This window comes from Aythya fuligula, chromosome 1 (genome assembly GCF_009819795.1).
Source record: "Aythya fuligula isolate bAytFul2 chromosome 1, bAytFul2.pri, whole genome shotgun sequence".
Taxonomy (NCBI): Eukaryota; Metazoa; Chordata; class Aves; order Anseriformes; family Anatidae; genus Aythya; species Aythya fuligula.
The window spans coordinates 124,534,924-124,542,703 of NC_045559.1; positions in this window are offsets into that span (position 1 = coordinate 124,534,924).

Genomic DNA, 7,780 nt, shown 5'->3' on the forward strand with positions numbered 1-7,780 from the left:
CTGTGAAGCACAGTGAAATTTCTCATCTTGAGTTTGCCATGTAAACTTGATTTCTTAAGCATATTTTCCAGCTCTTGTATTCTCTTATTAGACTCAGGATGTTATGACATTTTCAAAATGCTTTCTATTTATAACTTAACATTATACAATGTCAAGAATAATCATAAGCGTAAAGAGATGACAGAGAAAAATCCCATTTATATGATCTTTCTGGGTCACAGTTCTGAGTTTCACTTAGAATGTCTGTTTCAGGAGCTAAAAATACCTTTTTAGCAAATGAAACATGCAAACAGAAGTTAACAGAAACTGGACATGATCACATAACTAGTTTATCACAGAATCTCAAAATTCAGCTCTAGGTGGGTTCATCACAGACATCTCAGGGATGGTGTTCAGCCCTCAGAGTGACTAACTCAATGTATCAGGAAATAACATCAGCTGACAGTTCCTTTTCCCATTTAGATACTCTTTTATCTCATTATTTTTTCATACAGTCTTATGGTCTTTTTTTTTTTTTTTTTTTTTTTTTTTTTTTTTTTTTTTGTCTTGAGAACAAAGTGCAACTATAATTTTAATATTCCTTTACTCTTTATGTCTTTGTTTAGACTGTGGGATTGAAAGAGTTGCTACCTCCAGAAATCTAAATAATTCTTGCCTTTTTGGTACAATGACTTGGTGACCGACAAATTGTCATTGAACACTTCTTCCATTTTTATATATGCACATCGACATGTAATATATGCATGTGTATATATAAAATATATAAAGTATATAAAATATATAAAAATTAAAATGTCTCTTAAAATATGTCCCATTGCTATTTTTGTAAACTGATCATTTTATTGTCTTTAGTTTTAGGATGAGGGCTTCACTGAGCTTCATCCTGTCAACTATCTGCGTAAAGCCAGCGTACTTGACAGATAAATGTTGAATCAGATAACAGTAATACCTATTTGTGCTCAAAGTTTGTGTTACCATTTTGTTCTTTCATGATGCTGATAAAAAGAGAACATTTGTGGTGAAACTTCTCTGGTTTCGCAGGGCTATGCAAGGTCTTTATTGTCATCTCTCCCTGTCTTGATGAATATGGAACTGAGAGTGCTTTCTCCTAGGAAGAGGAGAAGGAGACTTTAAATTGTGTTGCAGGTTACAGCATAAGGATGCCAGGAACCTTGAAACCTTCATCTTCTCTGCACTCCCTCTGAAATATAGACCCGTGTTCTTGGAGTATCCATGATTTTCAACCATCACCATGCATTTCAACCATAACGATGCATCCAGAAGTTCTGCTTTGCTCTTCCTTCTCCATGGCTTCTGCTACAGCTGTGGGATCATACAAGTAGCGTGGATTTGGTTGTGGTAAGGGGAGCAATGGATGAGATAGAAAGAAATTCAGAGCTATAGCATAAAACACAGAAAAGGTCCAGACATGATTTATGATGTATCATATGTGGGGTGGTAAGACGGTCAATGGCTCAATGTCCAAGTGGAGAGTAGTGACAAGTCACATTTCTCAGGAGTTAGTATTGGAACAAGCACAGTTTAACATCTTTGTTGGTGACATGGATAATGGGATTGAGAGCACCCTAAGTCAACACCAAGCCATGTGGTGTGGTCAAAAATCTGGAGGGAAGGGATGCCATCTGAAGTGACCTGGACAGGCTTGAGAGGTGGGCCCCTGCAAACATCATGAACTTCAACAGGGTCAAGTGCAAGTTCCAGCATCTAGGCCAGGGCAATCCCAAGAGCAAATACAGCCTGGTCGATGAGTGGATTGAGAGCAGCCCTGAAGAGAAAGACTTGAGGGTGTTGCTAGATGAGAAGCTCAACATGAGCCAGAAATGTGTGCTTGCAGCCCAGAAAGCCAACTGTATCCTGAGATGCATCAAAAGTAGCAGGGCCAGCAGGTCAAAGGAAGTGATTCTTGAGTCTCCCCCCTACTCCACTCTCATGAGACCCTCACCTAGAGTACTGTATTCAGCTCTGGTGCCCTCAACATAAGAAGGACATGGACCTGTTGGAGTGAGTCCAGAGGAGGGCCATGAGGATGATCAGAGTGCTAGAAATTCTCTCCTATGAAAACCAGCTGAGGGAGTTGGGGTTGTTCAGCCTGGAGAAGAGAAGGCTTCAGGAAGACCTTACAGAAGCCTTCTAGTACCTAAAGGGGGCCTAAAGAAAGTTGGAGATGGACTTTTTACAAGGGCATGTAGCAATAGGACAAAGGGTAATGGCTTTAATGTGAAAGAAAGTAGGCTTAGATTAGATACTCAGAATAAATTCTTCATGATGGGAGTGGTGAGGCAAAGGAACAGGTTGCCCAGAGAAGCTGTAGATGCCCCATCTGTGGAAGTGTTCAAGGCCAGGCTGGATGGGTCTTTGGGCAACCCAGCCCAGTGGACAGTGTCCCTGACCATGGCAGGAGGTTTAAAACTAGATGATCTTTAAGATCCCTTCCAACCCAAAATTTTCTATGATTCTATGATGAGACATGATAGCAGTGATGAGACATATCAATGGTATCAGCAACTAATATGCTTGGTGCCCTTTGATAATACATCCCATTAAGAATGTCAGTACACCATCAGTAAGGATGTTAAGTACACAATCAGTACACATATTACTCAACAATATGGTATGCTGGTATGCACATACTTGCATATATAATGTGATCTATTTCAGGTACTGAAGCATATCATCTGTCTAGATAGTCGAAAGCACACAGTGTTAGATGCGTAAAAGTGAATAGGAGTTTTTATAAGCCATAGACATTTAAGCTTAGGTCAGACAGTGGCCATGATATTATTCAATATCTAGAGACTCATGGCAGAATTCATAGCCTTGAGTTAGCGTCCTATGTTTTCTATACAATGCAAAAGATTATTGTGTGATTCATAATGCTATGCACAATGCTAGGCAGTGAGCTACCCAAGGTAGCAATAGAAAAGCCCTGAGGACAGACACGTCTTAAATCCCCACCCTCTCTGAGGTGCTTAGCTGTACATTTCTCTCCACATGTGGTTTATAGCCATGAAAGTAGGCACTTAAGCCTCTTCTTGAGAGAAAAGCAGAAAGAGCAAGAACCGATCTTTCCTTTTAAAAGGAAACCAGAGGAGAAGTAGGTGGTGATTCCTCTCACATCCTCCTCACTTCCTTTTGGTATGGGATCAGCATGCATCTCATTTCAGTCCTTTTTTGTTTTTAGCAAAAGCTCATTTTGACCTGGAAAGTTCAACAGTATATAGGCTGCTGGGGAGCATAAATATTTTCAAATTCTGTCCCTGAATATGTATATGGCATATCCTACATACAAGTCACCATGGCAGAAGCTTCCAGTTCTGTCTATAGTAAAGAGTTTCAAGTTGTCAGTTACACTACACATGTGAATGGACTGAGTAGGTCCTATATGTAATGCATACTCTTATTCCAGCACTCTGCGTTGTTAGAAGCACTGCTCAGAAATTCTGCTAGGCCTGCAAACTGTTGCCTCTGTCTTACAATAGCCGATATCACAGGCACAAAGTTGGTAGTGTGAAGCAAATTTAGATTTTCCTTCTTTCTGCATGTGTCATTATGGATGGCTACAGATGGTTCTGTTCTGTACAACAGCCTGTTGCAGAAGGTAAGAGCTATGAAAGTATATGCTTACATATGTGCAAAGCATGTGAATGTCAAGTGTAAGTTAGATTGGTTGGAGCAGACAACCCAGAGTTTATTACCTCAAGTATGATAAAATTACTTATGGATGAAGAAATTTTTTCACATGGAGAAGGGAGATATTGAAGATATTTATATTGAAGATATTGATATTACGCAGAATTTAAACTTTAACCTTGGTAAAAATGATGAACAATAATAATGTAAATACATTAGAAAGAATGGTCTTAAAAACATATTCTCGTGGTTCTGCTCGAGTGGGCAGCCGAGCTCCACCACAGCCGCTCTCTCACTCCCCCTCCTCAAAGAGGAATGGGGAGAAAATATGTGAAAAGGGCTCAAGGATTGAGATAAGGACGAGAAAATCACGCAATAATTATTGTAACGGGCAAAACAGACTCGGCATAAGGAGATAGTAAGATTTATTGCCTACAACTAACAAGCGAGAGAAGTGAGAAAACAAAGGAAAAAAAAACAAAAGCACCTTCCCCCCATCCACCCTCTTCCACCTCCTCCCCCCGAGCGGCGCAGGGGAACGGGGAATGGGGGTTACGGTCAGTCTACAGCACTTCTTCTCTGCCGCTCCTTCTCGGTCACTCTCGTCCCCTGTGCTGTGGGGTCCCACCCACGGGATGCAGTCCTTGATGAACTGATCCGGCGTGGGCTTCCCACAGGCAGCAGCTCTTTCAGAACTGCTCCAGATATGGGTCCGTACCACGGGGTCCATCCCTCAGGAGAAAACTGCTCCAACCTGGCTCCCCTACAGGCAGCAGCTCCTGCCAGGTCACCTGCTCCTGCGTGGGCTCCTCTCCACGGGCTACAGGTCCGGCCCGGAATCTGCTCCGGCAGGGGTCTTCCACAGGCGGCAGCCTCCGTCGGTGCAGGGCCACCTGCTCCACCGTGGTCTCCTCCACGGGCTGCAGCGTGGAACCCTGCTCCACCGTGGTACTCCATGGGCTGCAGGGGGACATCCTGCTTCACCATGGTCCTCTCCACAGGCCGCAGGGGACTTCTGCTCCGGCGCCTGGAGCACCTCCCCCCCTCCTTCTACACTGACCTTGGTGCAAGGCTGTTCTCTCACTCCCTTGACTCTCCCGGCTGCTGCTGTGTGGCGCAGCGTTTTTTCCCTGTCTTAAATATGCTCTCACAGAGGCGCAAAACAACATCGCTTATTGGCTCGGATCTGGAAAACAATGGGGCCCTTCCCAAACATGGGGCAGCTTCTAGATCTTTCTCACAGAAACCACCCCTATGGCTTCCTGCTACCAAAACCTTGCCACGTAAACCCACTACACATATATGTAAAAAATTATCTGTCAAGTTTGTCTTGCAAGGCCATAAAGCAACATGAATGCGAGCTATCGTTACCAAAAATTGTGTTTTACAGAACTCATGTCTTCTCTTCCATGGTGTAGAAATTTCTGAATATAAACTGAAGGTCACATCTAGAAGACAAGAATGTATTTTCCCGCAGAAGATATTAAAGGCTTTAAGATTATGCCAAAGCATATAGTTAAGTATGTGAAACCATTAAAGTTTGACAGTGCACCTGATCTAGATGAATAACATTCCCAAATTCCAGAGGAATCATTAAGATATGGGAAGAAAAAGATACAGGAAGAAAAACCTTTAGAATGTCTTTTTTTTTGTCTTTATTTTTGTCTTTTTTTTTTTTTTGTCTCTTTTTTTTTTTCTTCCTTCCCTTTTCCTTTGTTAACAGCTAAAGAAGCATCAAAAGACAGAAAGAGGGTAGTGGTATTACCATAGTTTTGCAGGGACAATGAAGAGAGATGTCTATGGGATGTGTAACATGGAAAGAACAATCCCTGCTGTTTAAGCACTAGGTGATCAAACTTGAGGCATGAGCATGATTTCTGTATGGACAGTTCTGAATAGATACGGAAAACTAAGCTAAAATGAAGGCATATTTTGTCGGGACATATAAACCTTTGAAATTATGTAGGCACACACAAAATAGATTAAACAGCCAGTCTGAGATAAACACAGAGGATTGGTGAAATTAATTTAATACTAGTTCAGGAGGAAGAAATAAAACATTTAATTTAAAGGAACATAATTTAGGAAAGGAAAAGAAATGAGTGGTGCAGAACTAGTGGTCAAAGCTGAACACCACTCCTCTATACAAGAGGGGAGTTACTGGAAAGAACTGGCTTTGAAAAAAAAAAAAAAGAAAAAAAAAGAAAAAGAATGGAACAAATGGAAAAATATATCTGTATAAAGACAGGATCGTGATTTTAATACTATGTTGCTAGGAAAGCATGAGTGCTTCATTTAATTTAATGTAGTAGGAGAATGTAACTAACCCCAACCCCAGCATCAGAATGCTGAATGTCAATCAATAATATGAGCTGGACATACAGGTAAAGAAAACTGTCTGCATAATGTTTTGCAAGATTAATAAATCATAATACGACATTTCTACATATAAAAATACTTATATATCTTCATGTAATATGGTTGTTCTAATAAGTGCTAAATTCATACAATATAAATTGATGACAAAAGAGGGACAATACTGTGCTGCACTCAGAAGATTGTAATGTTCTGTGCAGAGTGCCTATCTGCTTTATCCATCTGCTTTATTTTGCTGGTGATCAGCCTAGCATTTCTGACAAGTTCTTATTCTTTGAGAAAATAATCTTCAGGTAGAACCTGACAGTTCTTTAATGTAGCTGTAGCTTATTTGTGAGGTTAATCTGTGTCAAGCTGTTGTACTGTTGTACTGTTTTATTTGTGTTTTTTTTTTTTTTGTTTGTTTGTTTGATTGTTTTTGTTTGTTTGTTTGTTTTTGTTTGTTTGTTTGTTTTCAGTCGTGGCTTTAGGTTGTGGGCAGAATCAGAAAAGCATGTTGCACAAATGGTGAATCAAGCAGTAAGTTAAGCAGATCAGTCCAAGTGAAGCAACAGGAAAACCTTTATACTATATCATATTTTGATCTTCATGCCAGGTATGTCACTGATAAATGATTTTAAGAATATACAAGAAAATTTTACAGTGTCTTTAAGTATGCACATCCTTTTGCTTGTGATGCCTCATACTTCTGTACTACTGTAAGATCAGTTGTATTGAGTGACTTAATCTTCTGAAGAGGGAAAAAGACATAAAGCTCTCAAAATTAAGTAGAAGACCAGCTTCTCTCTCATAAAAATATCAGTTTTAAGCACCAGTTGCTTGGTCAGATCTGCAAGGTCAGAAAAAGAAGTGAATTCCTACATGGGAGCTGGGAATCTTCTCTTGCAAGTATTGTCATGTGAAGCCATACTTACTATTCCTGAAGGATGCATTATTGAGTTGAACAGCTGGGATGATTTTAGGTATAGGAAAGATGCTGCAGATGGAGATGTGAAAGCTTCTTACAGCCTTTGTAAGAAATAATTTCAAGAAAAGAGATACCTACTTTGGTGGTTGTCATTTTTATAAATTTTTAAGGTTGTTTAAAGCTATGCCACTGGCTTGGCCTGTTAAGTAAATCCAGATAATGAGAATTGGGCAGAGGAAAATTATATCTATTTTGAGCTGTAAACTTGGCTGGCAATATTCACATACTGAGCTGATGTATCCACAAGTTTAAATTCTCTTCAGTGAACTTACTACATAGCCCTTATAAATTTAAAATATACTTTATTAAAATTGCTGTCTAGAAAAAAAAAAAAAAATCCCATCTTTATAGAAAGTGTGTATCAAAATTACAACTGCTCAAGCAGTGTGCTTGCCCATTGCATTATCTGTATATTTTAACATGTTTATTTATAGCAACACAATTTTTAAAAACATCCACAACAAATGACATGCTCTCCAGGCAAATACATAAGATAGGCTAGAATCTTCATTTGTCTGTACTGTGTATGCTCATTTAAATTATGGTAAAGTGGGTATAACACTTCTGAAACACAATGCAAATGATGTATGCCTCTTTGCAATGAGACAGATGATTATATGTGGTATTAGAGCCATAATTTTATGCTTGTTAGTCATCCAATTTTGATTAAAGGATCATTTATTTTAAGAATAAGTCTGCCTCACTGTGCAGGCTTTTTCCTTCTACACCAAGTTGCATGTTATAGAGCAGGGCAAAAATCAACCTAAGCCTAGGACAATTGGGACT